We start from the raw sequence: 21,333 nt of genomic DNA on the forward strand, positions 1-21,333 counted from the left end.
TTTAACTGAAAAATGTTCTTTGCATAAAGCACATAAAATTTTATGTAATATAAACTGCATGAGTCTGATCTAAAATAATATAATTGAGCCCACAGAATTGTATGGTTCTATGCCATGTATCGGCAATTAGTTGTGTGCTGCAAAATCAATGGGAATCGATCTTTTGAAAATTATATAATAAAATATGAATAAAGAATGTTAGTTTTATCAAATTATATCCTATAAATAATACAAACAGACTATTACCAACAGCCATCACATGAACAATAACTGTTAACACTGTAATTGCAACAGCTTTGTTAAACCAAAAAGTAAAAGGATGACACAAAGTGGATATTATGCCCATTCTGTCTAAAAATGTTAGCCTTAAAGGGGTTGCCCAGGTATATTAAACATTTAATATATGGCTCAGGGGGCCTTAAAAAAAAACTTATACTGAAATTCAGTGTTAGGGTTCGGGAAGAGTGGATCCTCTTGACCACCGAGGGAGATGGTACTAGCCGACACCTGGGACCGGAATCTAAGTGGCACCTGGTCTACACCAGAGCCCGCCGCAAAGCGGGATGGTCTTGCTGCAGCAGGGTGCCACCAGGTCGTTCCACAGGTGCGACCACCCTGCGGTGGCAGCCAAGGTTGAGGTACAGAATCATCGTTCAGGCTCGTGGCCAGGTACAGGCACGTAGTCATGGCTGGGGGCAGTGTTGCAAGGTCACAGGTCAGATCCGAGGTCACAACAGGCAAGGTAGGAAACGGGAACAAGGACTAGTAACCCAGGAACACACTAGGAAGCTTTCTCTAGGGCTAATGAGCGCAAAGATACGGCGGGGAATGATGGGAGCCGCCGGTGTTTATAAAAACCCGGATGTGGCCACTTTAAATCTCTGAGTGTCGGGAGGAAGGAGAGAGGGGATTACCTTATATTCCGGTGTATAAGACGACTTTTGAAGACAGAAAAATCTTCTGTCTTCTCTGGGGTCATCTTATACGCCGGTAATCGCGACTGCCCGCCGTGTATTCACGGCGGCGGTCGGGTGGCGCTGCATGGAGAGGGCTCACGGGCTGAGCCCTGTCCATAGCCGGTAAGTCTTTGCTGCATATTGCAGCAAAGGCTTACCGGTAACACCCGCGATCGGTGCTAGCACCGATCGTGGGTGTTTTCACAGCGTTGGCTGCCGGCAAAGCTGCCGGCAGCCTCAAAAAGATAGCGGCGCATGGGCGCCGCCATCTTACCTGGGATCGCCGCTCCCCGTGACGTCATCGGGGGTGGCGATCCGTTTCCATGGTAGCCTCGGGTCTTTCGTTTTAACCCCTTCATTACAATGTGCTGATAGCACATTGTAATGAATGAGGAAAATCCCCATATACTGCCATACTGTAGTATGGCAGTATATAGTAGGATCGATCAGACAACCTAGAGTTAAAGTACCCTAGGGCAGTGGTGGCGAACCTATGGCACTGGTGCCAAAGGCGGCACTCAGAGGCCTTTCTGTGGGCACCCGGGCCATCGCCCCAGCACACCAGTCAAGACTCAAAGAATCTTCCTGAAGCTCCAAGCAGCTAAAATGATGCACATTTTCCATTTTTCTACTGTGTTGCTGTCCTCAGGAAGCTAATATGATTGAAAGTTGTTGAAGAACAAAGAGCAATAAGTCACTGCTTTAATTTTTGGTTGGCACCTCGCGATAAATAAGGGGGGTTTTAGGTTGCTTTTTGGGCACTCGGCTGCTAAAAGGTTCGCCATCACTGCCCTAGGGAGTCTGAAAAATAGTATAAATAAAAAATAAAAAAAGTTAAAAAATTATAATAAAAATATGATAACGGTTTTTCAATGCGTTTAACCCCGTAACGGAAAATAGCGCCCAAAGTAAAAAATGGCACTTTTTTGTCATTTTGAAAAATATAAAAAAAAATCTATAAAAAGTGATCAAAAGGTCGTACAGTCCTAAAAATGATATCATTGAAAATGATATCAAATTTCGCAAATTTCGCAAAAGATGACATCACCCACAGCTCCAAAGTATAAAAAAGTTATTAGCGCCAGAAGTTGGCAAAATCAAAAAAATAATTTTTGTACAGAAGGTTTTCATTTTTGTAAATGTATGAAAACATTATAAAACCTATACAAATTTGGTATCCCCTTAATCGTACCAACCCAAAGAATAAAGTAGACATGTCATTTGGGGCACTCAGTGAAAGACGTAATATCCAAGCCCACAAGAAAATGGCGCAAATGTGTTTTTTCACCATTTTCATTGCATTTGGAATTTTTTTCCCGCTTCTGAGTACATGGCATGGAATATTTAATAGAATAAAAATTTAAGGTACAGTATGGTAACATTTACAGTAAAATGGACGATGATAATGTTGTTGTTGTATGCCTTATGTTTATGAGCGACAGTTTTCCTGCTATATACCTGCATGTCATAAGAATTTAAATTTAAAAAAGGACCATGTTAAATTCAAATCTGTTTTTTTTTATTATTTTTACTGGTGTTTTGTATGCTTTGGAAAAGGGGTAGTCTTATACGGCGAATATATCTTAAACTCTATATTTTAAAAAGGAAAGTAGGGGGGGTCGTCTTATACAGCAGGTCGTCTTATACGCCGGAATATACGGTATATGCTCTTTATTGTTTTTAAAGTTCCCCCATCCATATATATTCTCTGAAAAATTGTAGTCTTCAACAACTCCATCAACCTTTATGCACTACTAGTGCCACATTAAATTTTTCCTACCACTATCATACATTGTCACATTGATGAACAAAAAAACTTATTTTTATTATTCTTTAAAACTTTTGCAAGGACATCCTGCTACCTTACAGGTAGACAGAATAGCTGACTTAGACACTTTGTTATGTAGATGGACAGATAGGTAGATAGAAAGAATAAGAAAATGTAAGCACCACAACAATATGAGCAATGGGCGCATGCTGAAAAATGCTGGGAATCAAATATTTTGCAAACAACATCCAACAAAAAGCAGCAGACCCAGGTTACCATGAAAAAAGTTTGAGTGAACTTTTATTCCAACATCAGAACAACGTTTTGGGTCATCTCAAGCCTTTTTCAAAGCGTTGTTGCTCTGATTTTGGAATTAAAGTTCAAACATCCTTTTTCCACAGTAACCCTGATTTGCTGCTTCTTCTTGAATGATAGTTAGATAATATTTACCAGTAACCTCACATAGCACAGTTATTCTCTTGCCCATATATAGTGATTCCGTACATCTACCATGCACCTAGAGAACAACAAGTTGTTCCAGGTTAAGCAATATCTTTTCTTTTTCTACAACACTTTTACCAAGATAAATCAAAGAACATGTAAATAAAGTATCATAAATTGTCTTGTCTTCTATGCATTAATATGTTGCTTCGGAAAAGTGATCTAGTAGTGTGGAGAATTGTCCCTCCTTCACCTTTCTTTCATGGTTATATTATTCTCTCGGACATTCTGTCTGACAAGGCAGCTGTTGTTCTGTTTCAGGGTCATGACGGAGGTATGGGGACAACATGTAAAAAATTTACTCACTGCTATGGTACAGATTATGACTATACACTTTACAAATTGTAGCTATTCCTCCCAACATCCCTACACATGCAGACTGACTTATCTAAGCATGTACAGATTTTGATTAAAAGAAGGAAAATCTTATTGCACTCCCCAAAAAATTCCACTGGCAAAATTGTCTAGTAGACATTTCTTTGTCCTTATATGAAATGCATATTAAAACCCAACTTCCTGATCCTTTTTTTCAGCTACAACTATTATTGGGGAAGTTGTCAGGCCCCTATGCGCATTAAATGGTTGGCCAGTCATGCCAAATTGGCGGGTTTGGCAACTTTAATTTAATATAAGTAGCCAATTGGAGTGACCAACAATCAAGTAAAAAGTCAAGCATTCTTCTTTCTGCTTCACTGACAATTTCTGATACAGATATTCTATAGTATGAGTATGTGGTCCCATCTTGTTCTTAACGACTTGCCACTGATGACCTATTTTCTCCTCACCTTTAGAAATCCATAACTTTTATTTTTTCTATTTGCAGAGATGTATGATGGCTTGTTTTCTTCATAACACAGGGCCACATTAAAAGGGGTGGGGCGGGGGGGCACGCGCCCCTGGGCCCCACCACTTTGCCCTTAAAGAGCCCCCCACCAAATGTGGGCAATTCGGGTGGTCGCATTACCAACCGAATCGCCCACACTGTATTTGGGTCCGGACTCCCCGGGTCGTATCCATCCGATGTGCCCCGATTTCAGTCTAAGGAACAATAAGTTTACTGGTCTTCCATTAACGAAAGGAGGTAAATGAAGATGGCGGCTCCCTTGCACTGGCGGCAGAGCGTGTGACAGTGCCACAACGTCACGACGCCACCTGCAGCAGGGTGCCGCCATTTTGGTACACCTCCGATTTCCTTGTAGCCTTATACCATGAGAGAAGGGAAGGAGGATGGCTCTCCTCGGGGGAATGATGGAAGGTGAGTACAATTTTAATATTTTACCTAGGACTGTATATAGTTATAATAGGAATCTGTATATAGTTGTTATAGGCGGACTGTATGTAGTTAGTTATTATAGGGGCTGTATACAGTTATTATAGGGGGTGTATATAGTTATATAGGGGACTGCATATAGTTATTATAGCGGGGCTGTGTATAGTTATTATAGGGGGACTGTATATAGGTAATGTTGGGGGCTGTATATCGTGATTACTGTGGGAGCTGTATAAAGTGATTACTGGTTGCTGTATATATTGGTTACTGGGGAAGCTGTATATAGTGGTTGCTGGGAGCTATATATAGTGATTTCTGGGGGCCTGTATATAGTGATTTCTGGGGGCTGTATATAGTGATTACTTGGGGATGTATATAGTGATTACTGGGGGGATGTATATAGTGATTACTGGGGAGGATCTATATAGTTATTGCTGGGGGAGCTGTATATAGTGATTACTGGGGGAGCTGTATATAGTGATTACTGGGTGGCTATATATAGTAAATACTGGGCGCTGTATATAGTGAATACAGGGAGCTGTATATAGTAATTACTGGGGAGCTGTATATAGTTATTACTGAAGAGGCTGTATATAGTTATTGTTGGGGAGCAGAATATATAGCGATTGCTGTTCCCTGTCTCGACTTCATTCAATGGGGGCCACCACAAGATTTTGTGCTCAGGGGCCCCCACCAACCTTAATCTGGCCCTGTCATAGCATATTGTCATTTGTAGTGATGGTGTCAGAATCTGACCTGTATTCTGCCTGATCCGGTATCCTGAACCTGTAGCTGAACCTTGTATCTTGTCTGATATGGAAACCTGAACCCCCAACCTGACCGGAACCCCAAACTTATTGTCCTGCCTGATCCAGGATTTTGAACCTGTACCAGAACCTTTTATTCTGCCTGAACCCCAACTTGATCTGGGACCCCGAATTTTGTATCCAAGCCAGTGCCCTGAACCCCTGATAGGATTGTTAAGCAAAGGCCTTTCAAAAATTTTGGGGAGATTGACAAGGTATCCGGTATCCGGAACCTGTACCTGAACCTTGTATCTTGTCTGATATGGAAACCTTGAACCCCCAACCTGACTGGAACCCTAAACTTATTTTCCTGCCTGATCCAGAATTTTGAACCTGTACCAGAACCTTTTAGTCTGCCTGAACCCCAACTTGATCTGGGACCCCAAACTTTGTATCCAAGCCAATGCCCTGAACCTTAATAGGATTGTTAAGCAAAGGCCTTTCAAAAAATTTTTGAGATTGACAAGGAGTGTATCGCTGCTGTATTCAGAGCTTCAAGAGCCACCACACACATATGTATCCAGGACATGAGCAAGAAGTGTCTCATTCCATGTGTTAGCAATTCCTGACCAATAGGTAATGGCAGAAGTGTCTTACCTGGGCCAAGGAGAAGAAGAACTGCTAAGTGGTCCAAGGTGTTGTTTTCAGAAAGAAAGTACATTTTGCATTTAATTTGGAAATAAATGTCTGGTGCAAGAGTGGAGAAACACAATCCAAGCTGCTTGAGGTCTAGTGTGAAGTTTTCACAATCAGTAATGAGCCATGTCACCTGTTGGTGTAGGTCCACTGTGTTTTTATCAAGACCAAAGTCAGCGCAGATGTCTACCATGACATTTTAGAGCACAGTATTTGATTGCTTTTTATTCATATTTTTATGTGTGGCTAAATGGTGAAAGATTGGCAATTTTGGCATTCTAACTGTATTTTCTGTTACGAGTAGAATAATATAATGGGATTAATAACTTTTACATTTTCATAGATCGGGTATTTTGGGACGTGGATTTATGAAACATGTTTATTTTTTTTAATTTATTTCCATTTCTGAAAGAGGGAAAGAGTTGTGATTTGAACTTTTATAGGTTCTTTTTTAAAACTGTTATTTTAGCCCCCCCTAGTACTTGAACCATAGGGGGTCTGATTGTTCATACCATATACTGCACACAGTATTACAGTAATACAGTAATATATACTTGACATCCTGTTATGTCACATGTTGTTAATAGACATGGCTAGGATTGGGACTGCATCCATAACTTAATCTTTCCTGTAAAACATTAACAATATTAGTTTGCTTACCCTATAGCTGAACTATCAGAACTGTTTTACACATTTAAAAAAGATTGTAAAAAGTCTAAAAAATTCAATACATACATTTTTGAAAACTTATTATTTTGAGAAATTATGCAGCTCCTCTTCTGTGATCACTCACGTGTTCATGGAACAGCAAAATCATGCTGGATAATATAGTGAAGCTACAGGGGACAGTAGTAATTAAGGGCATAATGGCTAGTTATTTATCACTACATTGTTTTACGTATTATGACTACTACAGATTAATAGCCTTCGCAGACGGCCGCAGAAGAGAAAAACGTATGTATTTGCTATTCTAATGAGTGCTAGAAGCAGGCAATGTAGTCATACTGAATATTATAATTCTGTTGTTTAAACATATGAAAATAAATTCAATATTGTTACTTTTAACAGAATATATTCAAAACCCACATATTTAAACTAATGCAAGTTGCATGTAATTGTGTCTAAGAATACTGTAATTAATTATTTAAGAACTGGGAGATATTAAAAAATTCCCTGTTGATGCACTTACTTGTCATATTTATATGCTATAACTGGAGGTGTGCCAGGAGAAGCCCGCACATCTCCCAATAGTGCTCTGCAAACACACTCCGTGTCTGCATATTTATTGGTAATCCTGAAATGTTCCTAACACATGCTGTGACAGAGCTATCCCTCTGACAATATTGACAGGTAAACATATTATTCAAAGTATACTTAAGAAAATTACCATCTTCTGCTGCTTAATAACGTTAAAGAGCATTAGCTAATTTAGACATTTGGTGCCACTATTTCCAATGGGGTATTAAGGTATCATATTTTAAAGAGACACTTGTCCATCAAGTTCAACCAAGGAAGGGAAGGGATTGCATTAGGAGAAACAATTATATATATATTACCCCCTTCAGGACTAAATAATTTTAGGGCTTCAGGATCAAACCAGATTTTTTTTATATCTGCCCTGTGTCACTATAAGTGGTTAGAACTAGAGATGAGCGAACATACTCGTCCGAGCTTGATGCTCGTTCGAGCATTAGCGTACTCGAAACTGCTCGTTGCTCGGACGAATACTTCGCCCGCTCGAGAAAATGGCAGCTCCCGCCGTTTTGCTTTTTGGCGGCCAGAAACAGAGCCAATCACAAGCCAGGAGACTCTGCACTCCACCCAGCATGACGTGGTACCCTTACACGTCGATAGCAGTGGTTGGCTGGCCAGATCAGGTGACCCTGGGATAGACTAGCCGCTGCCCGCGCTGCTCGGATCATTCTGTGTCTGGATGCCGCTAGGGAGAGAGCTGCTGCTGGTCAGGGAAAGCGTTAGGGTGTTCTATTAGAATAGTGTTAGGCAGGAGTGATTCAACAAGAACCCAACAGCCCTTCTTAGGGCTACAATAACGTTATACTTTTTTTTTTTTGTTTGCTTGTGGCTGGGCTTGCTGGCACTAGTAGTGCAGCTAGTACCATATTGTGAGGAATTTGCAGGGGGACTTGCTACCGTTGTGTTTAGCTCTTAGTGACACACATATCCACCTCAAACACCAAAGTGGGAAAATTTATTAGGGGTTTGATTTCAATTAGGCACAGTCTGCCATTTACTTTTTATTTTACGTTTATTTTTTTAATAACTCAGTGTCATCTCATCTGGCATAGCAGTGTGCTTTCATACTTGGCTAGAAAATAGCCATAGGAGAATCCAAACGGCTTACTTACGCCTACAGTAGCGTTATATATATTTGATTTCAGGTTGATCTGCTAGTGGCTGTACTTGCTGCAGTGCATCTACTAGCAAATTGTGAGCAATTTGCAGGGGGACTTGCTACCGTTGTGTTTAGCTCTTAGTGACACACATATCCACCTCAAACACCAAAGTGGGAAAATTTATTAGGGGTTTGATTTCAATTAGGCACAGTCTGCCATTTACTTTTTATTTTACGTTTATTTTTTTAATAACTCAGTGTCATCTCATCTGGCATAGCAGTGTGCTTTCATACTTGGCTAGAAAATAGCCATAGGAGAATCCAAACGGCTTACTTACGCCTACAGTAGCGTTATATATATTTGATTTCAGGTTGATCTGCTGGTGGCTGTACTTGCTGCAGTGCATCTACTAGCAAATTGTGAGCAATTTGTAGTGAGACTTGCGACCACTGTGTTTTGCGCTTAGTGACGCACATATCCATCGCAAAGACTGAAGTGGGAAAATTTATTAGGGGTTGGATTTCAATTAGGCACAGTCTGCCATTTTCTTTTTTATTTTACGTTTATTTTTTTAATAACTCAGCGTCATCTCATCTGGCATAGCAGTGTGCTTTCATACTTGGCTACAAAATAGCCATAGCAATAGGATAGCATCGTTTGGTTTTAAAAACTAAAAAACACAAAAAAAAACAAAAAACACAAAAAAAAGTTAAAAAAAAATTAAAGTTATAACTCTCATTTTCAAAATGTTTAACCCGAGGGCTAGGGGTAGAGGACGAGGGCGGGGACGTGGGCGTCCAACTACTGCAGGGGTCAGAGGCCGTGGTCCTGGGCGGGGTGAGACACCACCTGCTTATGAGGGATCAGGGGAACGCCGTAGAGCTACACTCCCTAGGTTCATGTCTGAAGTTACTGGGACTCGTGGTAGAGCACTGTTGAGGCCAGAACAGTGCGAACAGGTGATGTCGTGGATTGCCGACAATGCTTCGAGCAATTTGTCCACCAGTCAGTCTTCGACGCAGTCCACCCATGTCACCGAAATCGGCACTCCTCCAGCTCCTGCACCTCAGCCTCCTCCCCCCCAGTCTGCCCCCTCCCAGGAAAATTTGGCATTTGAACCGGCATACTCTGAGGAACTGTTTTCTGGACCCTTCCCACAGTCACAAACCACTTGTCCGGTTGTTGCTGAGCAATTTTCCGATGCCCAGGTTTTCCACCAGTCGCAGTCTGTGGGTGATGATGACCTTCTTGACGTAGTGGAAGAAGTGTGTAAAGAGGTGTCCGACGATGAGGAGACACGGCTGTCAGACAGTGGGGAAGTTGTTGTCAGGGCAGGAAGTCCGAGGGGGGAGCAGACTGAGGGATCGGAGGATGATGAGGTGACAGACCCAAGCTGGGTTGATAGGCTGGGTGAACACAGTGCTTCTGAGACGGAGGAGAGTCCTCGACCAGAACAGGTTGGAAGAGGCAGTGGTGGGGCCAGACGGAGAGGCAGGGCCAGAGCTGGTGCATCAGCGCCAAATGTGTCAACTAGTGAAGCTCCCGTGGCGAGGGCTCCTGCGGCGAGGGCTAGATTTTCAGAAGTCTGGAGGTTCTTTAAGGAAACACCGGATGACCGACGGACTGTGGTGTGCAACATTTGCCAAACCAGGATCAGCAGGGGTTCCACCACTAATAGCTTAACTACCACCAGTATGCGCAGGCATATGAATGCTAAACACCCCACAACAAGCCCGTTCACCTCCGGCCGTGCACACCACTGCTCCTTCCCCTGTGTCAGCTGATAGTCAGCCCCCTGCCCAGGACCCTGCCACAAAAACCCCATCGTCGCCTCCACGATCCTCCACAGCATCCACCAGCGTTCAGCTCTCCATACCCCAGACGCTGGAGCGGAAACGCAAATATAGTGCAACCCACCCGCACGCCCAAGCCCTTAATGTCCACATCTCCAGATTGCTTAGCCTGGAGATGCTGCCCTATAGGCTAGTAGAGACCGAGGCCTTTCGCAACCTCATGGCGGCGGCCGCCCCTCGGTATTCGGTCCCCAGCCGCCACTACTTTTCCCGATGTGCCGTCCCAGCCCTGCACCAGCACGTGTCAGACAACATCATCCGTGCCCTGACCAACGCCGTTTCTGACAAGGTCCACCTGACCACGGACACGTGGACGAGTGCTGCCGGGCAGGGCCACTATATATCGCTGACGGCACATTGGGTTAACTTGGTGGAGGCTGGGACCGAGTCTGACCCTGCGGCTGGTCATATATTGCCGACGCCGAGGATTGCGGGGCCTACCTCGGTCCAGGTGTTTCAGGCCTACTATGCCTCCTCCTCCTCCCACCCCTCCTCCACCTCCTCCTCCGAACTACCATTCGTGGGCATGGCGCCATCAGTCGGTAGCTCTAGGCACAGCAGCAGTGCCGTCGCTAAGCGACAGCAGGTGGTGCTGAAACTGCTGAGCCTAGGCGATAAAAGGCACACCGCCCAAGAACTATTACAGGGCATCACGGCGCAGACTGATCTGTGGCTGGCACCGCTGAACCTGAAGCCAGGCATGGTTGTGTGTGACAACGGCCGTAACCTGGTGGCGGCTCTGCAACTCGGCAGACTGACACATGTGCCATGCCTGGCCCATGTGTTAAATCTGATAGTTCAGCGTTTCCTCAAGACATACCCCAATCTGTCTGATTTGCTCACGAAGGTGCGCCGCATCTGTGCGCATTTCAGGAAGTCCAGCACAGATGCTGCCACTCTCAGGGCAGCGCAGCGCCGCCTCCAACTGCCCGCTCACCGACTGTTGTGCGACGTGCCCACGAGGTGGAATTCAACACTGACCATGTTATCCAGAGTTTACCAGCAGCGCCGAGCGATTGTAGACTGCCAGATGTCAACTTCCACCAGAACTGGTAGTCAGGTCAGTCAGCTTCCTCAAGTCTACAATGAGGAGTGGACGTGGATGTCTGATATCTGTCAGGTGCTGAGTAACTTTGAGGAGTCAACACAGATGGTCAGTGGCGATGCCGCCATCATCAGCCTCACCATCCCGCTGCTTGGCCTGTTGAAAAACTCTCTGATCAGCATGAAGTCGGAAGCTTTGCGCTCGTCACAAGAGACGGGGGAAGAAGATTCCCTTGTTGATAGCCAAAGCACCCTTAGGTCTGTTTCTCAGCGCATATCGGAGGAGGTGGAGGTGGAGGAGGATGAGGAGGAAGAGGAGGAGAATGTTGGCGAGACACAAGAGGGGACCATTGTTGAGTCCTTCACTGTTGAGCGTGTATGGGCAGAAGAAGAGGAGTTGGAGGAGTTGGAGGAGGAGGAAATGGACAGTCAGGCCAGTGAGGGGAGTAAATTCTTACGCGTTGGTACTCTGGCGCATATGGCAGATTTCATGCTAGGCTGCCTATCCCGTGACCCTCGCGTTCAAAGAATTTATTCCAGCACCGATTACTGGGTGTTCACTCTCCTGGACCCACGGTACAAGCAAAATCTTTCCACTCTCATCCCTGGAGAGGAAAGGAGTGTGAGAATGCATGAATACCAGCAGGCCCTGGTGCACAAGCTGAAACAGTATTTCCCTTCTGACAGCGCTAGCGGCAGAGTGCGTAGTTCTGCGGGACAAGTAGCGAGGGAGAGTAGGTGAGCAGGCAGCTTGTCCAGCACTGGCAAGGGTACGCTTTACAAGGCTTTTGCCAGCTTTATGTCACCCCAGCAAGACACTGTCACCTGTCCCCAGTCTCGGCAGAGTAGGGCTGATCTTTACAGAAAGATGGTGAGGGAGTACGTAGCTGACCATACCATCGTCCTAAATGATCACACAGCTCCCTACAACTACTGGGTTTCAAAGCTGGACATGTGGCACGAACTGGCGCTGTACGCCTTGGAGGTTCTTGCCTGCCCTGCCGCTAGCGTCTTGTCCGAGCGGGTTTTCAGTGCAGCTGGTGGCATCATCACCGATAAGCGTACACGCCTGTCGACTGACAGCGCTGACAGGCTGACGCTTATTAAGATGAATAAAGCCTGGATTTCTCATAATTTCCAATCTCCACCAGGTGAAGGAAGCTCAACCTGAATAATTTATCCACTCCTCCTCCTCCTCATTTTCCTCCTTCTCCTCCTCTTTGTACAGTAAAGCAGAGGAAACTGGCTATTTTTTGACAGGGCCCACTGGCTCTAGCTATAGTACTTTATGCATTTAATTTTTCTGGAGGGCCACCGACCCGGTCCTCTGTTTTAAACAATTTTTGGGAGTGCCACATACAGGCACTCAATCTATTTCATTTTTCTGGAGGGCCACCTACCTGCTCCTCTGGTTTGAAAACTTTTTTGGACTGCCACATACAGGCACTCAATCTATTCCATTTTTCTGGAGGGCCACCTACCTGCTCCTCTGGTTTGAAAACTTTTTTGGACTGCCACATACAGGCACTCAATCTATTTCATTTTTCTGGAGGGCCACCTACCTGCTCCTCTGGTTTGAAAACTTTTTTGGACTGCCACATACAGGCACTCAATCTATTCCATTTTTCTGGAGGGCCCCCTACCTGCTCCTCTGGTTTGAAAACTTTTTTGGACTGCCACATACAGGCACTCAATCTATTCCATTTTTCTGGAGGGCCACCTACCTGCTCCTCTGGTTTGAAAACTTTTTTGGACTGCCACATACAGGCACTCAATCTATTCCATTTTTCTGGAGGGCCACCTACCTGCTCCTCTGGTTTGAAAACTTTTTTGGACTGCCACATACAGGCACTCAATCTATTTCATTTTTCTGGAGGGCCACCTACCTGCTCCTCTGGTTTGAAAACTTTTTTGGACTGCCACATACAGGCACTATCCAAATTAAATTGTCTCCATAGCAGCCTCCACACGTTGTCTCCATTGCTACCTCCAAAAGTCGTCCATATAGCTGCCTCCATACATCGTCCCTTTATCAAACGAGGTGTGTCAGGCAGAAATTTGGGTTGTTTTCATGGATTCCACATCAAAGTTGTTAACTTTGTCGCCACCCAGCTGTGTTATCCACAAAATATACTGGCAAACTTTTATCATTTACCGATATTATTTCAGCGCTTCTTGCGCATCTGTTTACATTCCCCTCACCCGCCATATCCTAAACTTATAAGAACGCTACTACACTTGATCTTATACAAAAGGTTCTTAGAAGTGCTGTTTGGGGAGTAGCCTAGAGACACGGGCTTGGATTGGCGAAAGCTCGCCTGGCAGCGGAGCGCCAGCTCCATGCCAAGATCCAACTAACATAGTTTTAACTGCAGCACCTTTAATCTACTACTAGTTCACTGCCTCCATACATGGTCCCCTTATCAAACGAGCTGTGTCAGGCAGAATTTTGGGTTGTTTTCATTGCTTCCATGTTAACTTTGTCGCCACCCTGCTGTGTAATCCACAAAATATACTGGCAAACTTTTATCATGTACCGATATTATTTGAGCGCTTCTTGCTCACCTCCTTTGGTTCCTCTCTGCCACCCATTGGTTTGAAGCCTGAGTCCATTTAGGGTATGTCGCCATGCCACTCTCTAGCCTGCCGCTGCTGCCGCTGCCTCTGCATGCCGTCCCCTATAGTGTCAGGGTCAATTATTGGATGTTTTAGATGCTATCTAGCTTCATTCTGTCACTCTGTCATGGCCATGCTGTTGCCCATAGTTTTGGCATAATGGTGCGATTAAGCAGCCTCAGAGGCATCCATGCATGCTGCCCCTGCTGTTTCCTGTCCATTTCCGTGGTGTTTCCATCCTTTTCTGAGGTTCCCAGGTGTTTGGCCAAGCTTCCCTGTGCAGAGCCTTGGTCCCCTTGAAAAATGCTCGAGTCTCCCATTGACTTCAATGGGGCTCGTTATTCGAGACGAGCACTCGAGCATCGGGAAAAGTTCGTCTCGAATAACGAGTACCCGAGCATTTTAGTGCTCGCTCATCTCTAGTTAGAACCATTTAACATATCCACAGGATTTTGAGATTTCCTCATCACATATTGTACTTCAAATAAGTTGATTTGGATGATATATTTTGGGTTCAGATATGAAAAAACTGGACATTTGGCAAGCATTTTTAATAATTCTTCATATTAAAAGTCCAAAATTCTCTGCTTTTCAGGCAGATAGTCATAGCATCCAAATAACTTCATAACTAACACTTTCCAAATGTCTTCAGTATATTGGCATGGCTTTTTACACATCCTCTTAATTTTATAGGCTGTTAGGAGGTTTAGAATTTTGGGTGCACTTTTTATGAAAATTGTCAAAACCTATATTTATAGTGACCTGCTCAGCTTTAAGTGACTTTGAGAGGCCTAATTAATAGAAAGGCCTCGTAAATTACCCCATTATAGAAACTATACCTAAAAGGATGGAAAGGCAACTTTAATAAGTTTGCTAACCCTTTAGGTGTTTCACAGGGGTAAAAATATGGAGGTGGAATTTTTTTTTAGACAATACATTAATTTTGGCCAATTAAATATACAGAAAGGATTAAATTATGAAAAGCCTCAAAAAAAGTGGCGTACCCAATTTCTCCTGAGTATGTCAATACCCAATATGTGCTGTTAATCTGCTGTATAGGCACATGGCTAGGCGTACAATGAAATAGAGCACCATTCAGAGCATTTTTATATGTGTTCTGCGGAAATTTTTTTATTTTTTTAATTTTTCATGTTTTTTTTAAAACTAACTTAAAAAAAAGGAACTCATTTTTTAGAACTCCTAGGGTAATTTAACTCTAGAGTGTGCGATCACTCATACAATATACTATAATACAATTTTAGCACAGTATATTGTGAATATACTCTGTCTCTGATAGACTGTAATACAGATCGATGAATGACAGGCTATGGGAGCCTCAAGTTGTCATAGCAACCAATCAGCACCCTCTGATGACGCCATGAAGGGTGCTAATCAGCAATCCAAGATGGTGGCGCCCATTGGAAGCACAGTTAATTGCTGCTGTCGGCTCCGACCACCAGCACCCACTGTTGCAGTTACCAGTAATATAGCTGACACCCTCTGTATATGGGGAGGGCTCAGCCCATGAGCCCTCTCCATACACCCCTTACCATACAATGTATCTATAGTCCTACAGCAACTGGTTAATGTAGATCATTCATTAGTTTTTACTGTTCTAATTCTTACTGGAATCTTCGTTAGGGGTTTTCAGAGAATCCCAAGTAAAGAATAACAAAGATAAAAATAAAGCATGCATACCCTCCTCAGGCTGCTGGTACGAGCATCGTGGTACCTACTGCTTTGCCAACACTCCTAGAACCCACTGGGACCATTCAGGGCCTAAGTACTCCCCATCGACATGAAAGAATTACTTCAGTGGGTCATGTAACTGACTAAGACAGCTTTATAAATGTAGCATTTGCAGTGTTAATGTTTTGAGACTGCAAATTTTTCACACAAGAAATTTCTGCACCAGGAGAGGACTGGAGTGAATATTTTGCCTGAATTTGCGACTTTAATAAATGGATTCATGTGCTAAATGTTGTGTAAGTAGGCTAAATTGAAGAGCGGAGTAAGTTGGCCATAAAAATCACGGTGCAAATTGACAGTTGAGACATTAGTGAGATATGCCAGAAAACTGATGAAAACTACAATGATATATTTGTCCAGTATGTCTTCTTTTGTTATTTTACACCATCACAGTTTATAAAAAAAATATTGGCTTGATAAACCTTATAAATATGATATTTTTTTTTCAAATTTTCATTATTTTTGGGTGATGCCACCATACATTTTATGGTGTATAAACAATATTTGTAGGAATTTACTATTTTCACCACCAAAGAAATAAAGTACTTGTTTATAAGCCATCTTTGCTTTACAGTATGTTATCTAGCAACAATGTTGAGACCAACTTTAATATATTTATGAAACATGGAATATTTTGGATATTTATCTTAGTCCGGTATCTTAAAGGTTGGATAAAAAATAGGTGCACTTTAAGTTACATGTATTTTGTTAAAATGTTTCTTGAACTAATAGATTTTTTTAAGTGCTAGGAAAAAAAAGCATAAAAATCAATGTTATGCTGACACAAGCTGTTCCAGGGAAGAGAGTCAATTGATCAAAAAATATTGGTGTATTGATCCTTCTGATTTCCAGACAGGAACTAAAAATGATTTGCATTAAGGGAAAACACCAATGTTGACAATGTTTAAAAACAAATAAAATACTAAGTATCATCAGCGAAAGATCTATTTTTTCCATTTTTATCTTAAAACACCAATGTCCACATAAAAACAAGATCAGAATTTTACCTTAAATATACTTTTCAAATTAAATAACTATAAGCCAAATACAAGGACTAATATGCAGGGATGAATACGAACAAGAAGCCAAGATATTTTGACGAGATGCCATGTACTAATAAAGCACTCATCAACCTGGATACAGTAATAAAATGTTACAGGGTAAATAATGACCTCAGGAACCTGGTTAGTGTAATTAAAATCTTCCAGGGTAATGATTTACCTTAGTAGCCATAATGGAGTATGAGAGAGGAACACATAATTTAGAAGCTAGAAAACACCAAATAGGATGTTTACTTATTTACATATATGTTACAATAAAATAAATAGTCTACACACTGCATTTACAGAATTCTTCTGGAATAGATTTTTCTCGAATTCTCTTAAAAGCCAGACTTTTGACATTTAAATAATCATAATGTAAATAAATTGTGCAAATTAAAAAATTTCATTAAAGGTTTGGTCGTTTCTTCTTTTACTATATTTCTCCATGGATATACACTTATGCCCTCAACCTAGGACATTTTAACTTTTCTTATGGGACAAAAAAAGTTTGGCACATATTTATTTGGAATAATATCATTTTCTTCCAAATGGTCAACTGACTTTTAAAACATTTTCCTTAAATCAACAATGCAAGTAAATATAAAATCTATTTTCAGAGAAAATTCCCTTTTCTTTGATTGTCATACTCTTTTCATTTTACTCCTTCTAAACCAGGCGTCTCCAACTTAATTTACCTGTGGGCCGCTGGAGGTGGAGTCTGGGTGAGAATGGGCCGCATCAGGTTTTCCACAAGAAAAGCTCTTACTGTAATAGCCCCCACGCAGTAATAGCTTACCCACACACTTAGTAATAGCCTCCACACACTTGGTAATAGCTCCCATACATGTAGTAATAGCCTCTAGCACATAGTAATAGCTACTTTATAAATAGTAATAACTACCCCACACATAATAGCCACCCCACAGTAATATCCCCATACACTTAGTAAGAGCCCCCCACACTCTGTAATAGCCCCCCACACAGTTATAGTGCCCCCCCCATGCTTAGTAATAGCTCCCTCCCCCACACTTAATAATAGCCACACACACTTTGTAATAGCCCCCCTCCCACACTCAAAAATAGCCTTAGCAATGCCCCCAGACTCCTATAAAAACACTGAAGAATTAGAAAAACAAGCACACATACTCACCTCACTCCTCCTGATTCTCCTTTTCTCCTCCATCTGCAGGATCTGGTGCGGTGACGTCACTACATTGCGCCTTCTGGTATAATGAAGCAGGAAATGCAATGTGGGGACATCATCTCCCACTAAGTTCCTGGCCGCACCGTATACAGCAGCCTGGTCTCTGTAGAGGAGCACATAGCTTTTGGCTCCATGCTGCACTCCAGTAATCATCTCTTTTTGAATCAGGAAAACACAAATAGGGATGAGAATGGGGAAAGATGCCTTACAGCTGGACCAGTGTCCTGCTGTCAGGGGAGGTTGGGGGGTTAGGACAAAAGGATGCCCCGGATCATTTGACCTACAGACGCCCATGGGCCTCACTAAGATTAAACTTTGATATTGAAGTAGGGGCCGCAAACTATTGTCCCAAGGGACACAGTTGGCCCACAGGCCTGGAGCAAGAGACCCCTATTCCAAACGGTTCATATAGTGTTCTCAGATTAAATTCAATTTGGAGAGGAGAAGGATCAAATTAAAGTTGCCTATTGAACTTTGACAAGAGTGGAATGGGTGAAGGAAGGAAGAGCCCAATAAGAGAACTAGAGACACATACAGATAGATGCTGTTGCTATCAGTAAGTTTTTAATCTCATTAAAGTGCTTTATTTAGTACATCTCTGTAATGTCCTCCATATTGCTATTGTTAAATGGGTCTAAATCGAAAGAGTTTTTTTAAATGGGCAGCTGAGACACAGTAGCCCCAACAGAGAGAAAAATATATAAAATGATATAAGTGAAATTGTGGTCAGGAATATTTCTATTTTATACTTTTTACAATCTAATTTTGCTGTTAACCTATAATTCTTCTGTCTGTATATATATACATATGTATATATATATATATATATATATATATATATATATATATATATATATATATATGGACTGATAGATTTATTAGATTTATAGATATTTCATATGTTTCCTCAGTGAATACTGGTGTGTGTCATTTTGTCAGAAATATCAGTAGTATTTTGTTAAACTTACACTTCATGTTTCTTTATTTTGCTGTGTCAATATATTTTCCTTCTGCCTATGAAGGCTTAGTGTGAAATGCAGTACAACGTTATCATGAAAACTGTCAAAGGCTTTACCCTAACATGTTTTGAAATACTTAGAACAGTGTGTCCTTGTAAACATATACATGTTAGGTCTACATTGTATGGTCTTTGATGTAGGGTTCTTCATTGTGCTAGAGCTCATCAATCAGTTCAGTGAACAGCTCATTTAACACAATGGCAGCAAAATGGTACAAGAATGAACTCTTTAGGGATCAACAACCCTACAGACAAAAACTATTAACTTGTACATTGAGGATAGTGTCACAGGATGTATTGTAATGCTGCAGAAAGATAATGGGAGACTGGGTCTCCCATTTACTTCTGTATATGATACAGAAGTTTTAGGATGCAGAATTTTTCTGGGTGACTGTAATTAAATTCCTATGTGTGACATCACAATGAGCGAATGCATGGTTAGTTTTAAACGCTTCTTTGCATAATATTCAAATTCTCTACCATTTAATTTCCTGCTAAGTTAGAAATTGTATGCAAATATCTATTCTTTATAAAGTGTTCACTATTCACTGAAGTATACTTCATTTGTTAGTTAATAATAATTGTGCATAATCTTTCAGTGTGTTCGTATGTAAGCTTTATAAAATATCTAATGCTCCTGCATCCAGGGACATGACTAACCAGATCTCCTGAAGTCTGGCACATGATCACAGGGAAAGAGGCAGGAAAGGTGGGTAAAGCTTGATTTTAGTGTTAGAGTCTCTGCCTTTTTCACCGTATACAAACAATTTACATTTTTCTATAAAATTGATCATGGATGTTACCGGTGGGGTTGGAAGCAGATTTTTAGAATTTGGGTTAAATAGGTCCATTCGTCACTACTAAACATAACATTTTTCCAGTCTCGTCTATAATGTTTGTGTAAAATCGGGAGCATAGTAAAGAAATAAGGTGAGACAGATTGTTGGCATTAAAGGTGAGCTCTACCTTGTTGTAAAGCTACTGTTTGGGAACAGACAATGAGATTGAAAAGAAAAGGACATACATGGGCATTGATCTTGACCCAAGTTGACTTAAAGCTAGACACACCCAGCTGTCCCTACCTATTTGCCTATCTTACCCTATAAGGTAAGTCACAATTGGTTGATGTTCTCTTTCTGCACCAATGTAAAAACACAGAAACAAAAACAGGACAGACAAACACAGGAGGTGGTCATAAAAATATGTGTCAAAACCAAGAGAACAATGTGGTACAGAATGAAAAGACAAAGGGATGGTCAGAATAAATATATATATATATATATATATATATATATATATATATATATATATATATACAGATGTTCACAAAATTCTAGCAGTCTCCAAAGAAGACTTATAGCAAGCTATGGGGAGTGGACAGACAAACCTCTTATAAGATATCATGGTTCTGGTCCAGAGAGTGATTGGATTGGTTCCCTAACATCCAGACAAACCCGACTAGCGGGGGAGAAATGTGTGTGGAGGAGGCATCCGTTTATCACAGCTAGCTTTGCCATATCCAGATTAAGATAGCCAAAAGCCCAAAAGCTAAATAAGGCAGTGTTCAGACTAGTGTTGGACAGAATGCAAAGTAAATATAAAATCATATTCAGGCGCTGAAGCCTATACAGGCAGAGAAGTTGCACTTTTCCAGTATATTTATTTACAGAACTAGGGAAGCAAACAAAATCTTTATCACATGTTAGAGGTAGCCTAGTTCCAATTCTATATATTCTAAAATGTTTCAGTAGGATTTCACCTCTGTAGGCTTTAGCCAACCAGAGTAAACATAAGTAACTTTTCTGCACCACTCTTTATCTGTTTACAAAAAACTAAAGAGCCCTTCTCCAAGGACACTTTGTTACTGTTAATCATGTTCTTACAGATATTATATTTATATGGATCTCAGAAACTACTGTCTGTTGTTTTTCCAAATGCTAACATTGGTAAACCATTGCTTATCCCAGTAGCTGCAGATTTTATAACAAAGAGACCAGGTGATTATTTGTAAATTTAGAAAAATCTAAACAAATATTACTGGTGCTTTCTATGTTTGCAATATGGACATTCCAAAAGCCACTGATAAAAATAAAGCAAAATTTCTGTGGAATAGCTAAGCCAGCCCCCTTCCCTGCCTGTCCATTGTGATGCAAAGGGCTCTGGTTCAGCTATTGCACAAGCAAGAGGCAGTCAGAATGTTGGTCATCTTTTTTTTATTTTCCAAAGCTTTATTGACTTAATTTGAAGCATCAATTACAAAATTCCACATAATGATTCTGCATAGACCAACCCACCAATTCTGGGGTTATTCATAATTATCTGTGCATATTCTTACTCATTTCCACTCCCCCTCCCCCCTCAGTACCGATGGAAGGGAAAAAAAGGGGGGACCTACTTAAATCAAGAGAGGAGAGAAGGGGGAGGGGAAAAAAGGGGGAGACCATAAAACCAGATCATTATATCTAATTTATCCCCATATTCCCCAAATATAACTCCACCTTTCTCTTCCCCTCCT

This window comes from Engystomops pustulosus, chromosome 1, assembly GCF_040894005.1.
Source record: "Engystomops pustulosus chromosome 1, aEngPut4.maternal, whole genome shotgun sequence".
NCBI classification, from domain to species: domain Eukaryota; kingdom Metazoa; phylum Chordata; class Amphibia; order Anura; family Leptodactylidae; genus Engystomops; species Engystomops pustulosus.